Source organism: Rhinopithecus roxellana, chromosome 1 (assembly GCF_007565055.1).
Source record: "Rhinopithecus roxellana isolate Shanxi Qingling chromosome 1, ASM756505v1, whole genome shotgun sequence".
Lineage (NCBI taxonomy): Eukaryota > Metazoa > Chordata > Mammalia > Primates > Cercopithecidae > Rhinopithecus > Rhinopithecus roxellana.
In genome coordinates, this window is record NC_044549.1 from 192,492,784 (window position 1) to 192,495,561 (window position 2,778).

At 43.2% G+C, this 2,778-nt stretch overlaps 1 non-coding gene across 1 annotated transcript; it reads left to right on the forward strand.

Annotated features, from left to right (window-relative positions):
* The first annotated feature begins 796 nt into the window (after positions 1-796).
* LOC115900857 lies at positions 797-903 on the forward strand. The gene has a single exon (XR_004060510.1). It is a non-coding gene; the product is annotated as a U6 spliceosomal RNA (small nuclear RNA).
* Positions 904-2,778: the final 1,875 nt, after the last annotated feature.

The following is a 2,778-nucleotide window of genomic DNA, read 5'->3' on the forward strand; positions in this document are numbered from 1 at the left end:
CAGGAGAGAAGGAGGGGTGGGAGACAGGAGGGCAGGAGGTCAGAGAGACCTTGGTTCTGAGGCTGCTTCTGAGACCTTCCAGTCTCCTTTAGTTCAAAGTACTCAGCATGCCAAAGTGCCCTCAGAGAGGGTTCTTGATCTCACATAAGAAAGGATTTGGAGCAAGTCCATAGAGTGAAGTGAAAGCAAGTTTATTAAGAAAGTAAAGGAATAAAAGAATGGCTACTCCATAGACAGAGGAGCGGCACAGGATGCTCAGCTGGCTATACGTATTGTTACTTCTTGATTATATACTAAACAAGGGGTGGATTATTCATGAGTTTTCCTGGAAAGGGATGGGAAATTCCTGGAATTAAGGGTTCCTCCCCTTTTTAGACCATATAAGGTAACTTCCTGGCATTGCCATGGCATTTGTAAACTGTCGTGGTGCTGGTGGGAGTGTCTTCTAGCATGCTAATGCATTATAATTAGTGTGTAAGGAGCAGTGAGGACAACCAGAGGTCACTTTCATCGCCACCTTAGTTTTGGTGGGTTTTGGCTGGCTTCATTACCGCAGCCTGTTTTATCAGCATGGACTTTATGACCTGTCTGTTGTGCCAACCTCCTGTCTCATCCTGTGACACAGAATGCTTAACCTCTTGGGAGTGCAGCCTAGTAGGTCTCAGCCTTATTTTACCCCTCCCCAATTCAAGATGAAGTTGCTGTGGTTCAAACGCCTCTGATAGTTCTATTGCTATTATTTCTTCTTTTATACCTAAAGCTCTAAAAAACCTTGTTGACAAAAGTACATAGAAGGGTACTTGCTTCAGCAGCACATATATTAAAATTAGAATGATACAGAGAAGATTAACATGGGCCCTACACAAGAATAACATGCGAATTCACGAAGTGTTCCATATTTTTATTACATTATGTGTCAATTAAAACTAAAACAAAACTTTAAAAAAATACATAGAAGAAAATCCTTTCAACCTTAAATATCACATTCTGATCTGTCCTTAGAGATTGTCTGCAATGATTTCTCAGCTGACAAGTCATTATACAAGGCAGATATTTATCTTTAAAATAATCCTCTGTTCTTTTTTATGTGTGAAGGTTCACTTTCTGAAAGTTCATTAAGCTCTATACTTAAGACGTGTTCACGGTTCTCTACTTGGGATATAACTTAAAAGTGTCTTCTAAACAACTCATTTGCTCACCACAAATTACCTGAACTACAACCTCACTGGGTCGTGGGGGGTCTCCCTCCTCCCATCATGATGAGTACCTTTAAGTCCAACTTCCTATGATACCAATGGTTTCCTCAGGTGAAGGGCCTTTAACATCCTGCAGACCCCTGTCAAAGAAAACCAGAGCCAGACAGAAGTTAAAGCAGTGAAGATAAATTTTATTCAGGAGCTATTGCAGTAGGGAAAGAGAGACCTCAGTTTATAATGGGCTCCCTTCTGAATACAAGGACAAGTGGGAAATTATGGCCAAGGTGCAGGGTGGGGTCAGTGGATGGAAATTACTAAAAGGGAACATCAGCAATAAGACGGATTCTAAACTGTCTCAGCGTCTAGCTGAAGGCAGCCAGGATAGTAAGATACTGAGGGAGAGGGGTTGAGAAATTTCATCAGATATCAAGGGTGGTCAGACACCAATGGTGGGGGATTCTAATGACACTAACTCAGCAGGATTCTTTCTGAAAGCAGAATAAGCAAGCCAAGGATGGAGCCCAAGGTCTGGGTCTTCAGGGCTTAAAAGAGCCTGATTAGTGTTAGGTCAAAGAGAGTCTGTTGCTACAGATGTCCCTAAAGCCCCCAGGAGTTGGAGAGCTAACTTTCCTAGGCAACTTCTGAAAACAGCTGGCACTCCAAATCAAGACTGCCTGATGCCACTTCCTCCCATGGAGGCCACTTCTAGGAATGGGTCACTTTACTAAAAAAAAAAAAAAAGTGTCCAGCAGAAGCCCTGGCCCTAGAAACAACTCACATGGAAAGATGGGTAGAATGAGGGACACTGAAGATCCCTGTCTTGTTTAAAATCCCCCTTGGCCTGGGGAGTTTTCCTTTACTCAATAAAGTCTATTCCTTAAGTCATGCTTGCAAAGCCAGTGGCAACCATAAAGGGCCTCATCTGGCAGGATAGATCCTCCTTCAATTTTATTAAACCATGAGATTTGCAAAAGGATTGTTACTGGGTTTTGGAGGTCATTCATTTACTCAAGGTTGACACCAGTTTTTCAAAAATCCCTGCTTGTTGCCCAGGGGTCAGTGCATGATAGTGAGATTCAGAACACATGACTTTCTCTTGTAAATTGGAAGGTGAGCTCGAAAGGGTAGGTAAGAAAAGAAGGACCAGCACTGGCACTCAGCTGTGGGCAAATTTCTCAAACAAATGAACTTTAGGAATAAACACTTGGCTCTGAAAGTTTAGCCCCTTAAAACTATCACTGCCCCTATCCCTTAAAACATCTCACAAACCCAACTGGGGAGGCTGTTTACCCCCATTGACAGCGGCTATTTCAGACCTTGCTACCAAAGTTGAAGCAAGGGTTTGAGAAGTAAGGAGGTAGGACAGTTCTTCCTTAGCTGGTGGCTTCTCTGGAACTAGCAGATGATTGAAGCTGGCATTTTACCTTCTAGAGCTTTCTTGGGCACTTCTGAGAGACCCAGCTCTGTGACCCAGCTTCAAGTCTCCTGAAGAGGTGACATATTCTGCTCCTTGGCCTAGCTGCATCCCTCTCGGCCCTGGGTCATGGTGATGCACCCACACATTTTTCATAGTTGAAGATTT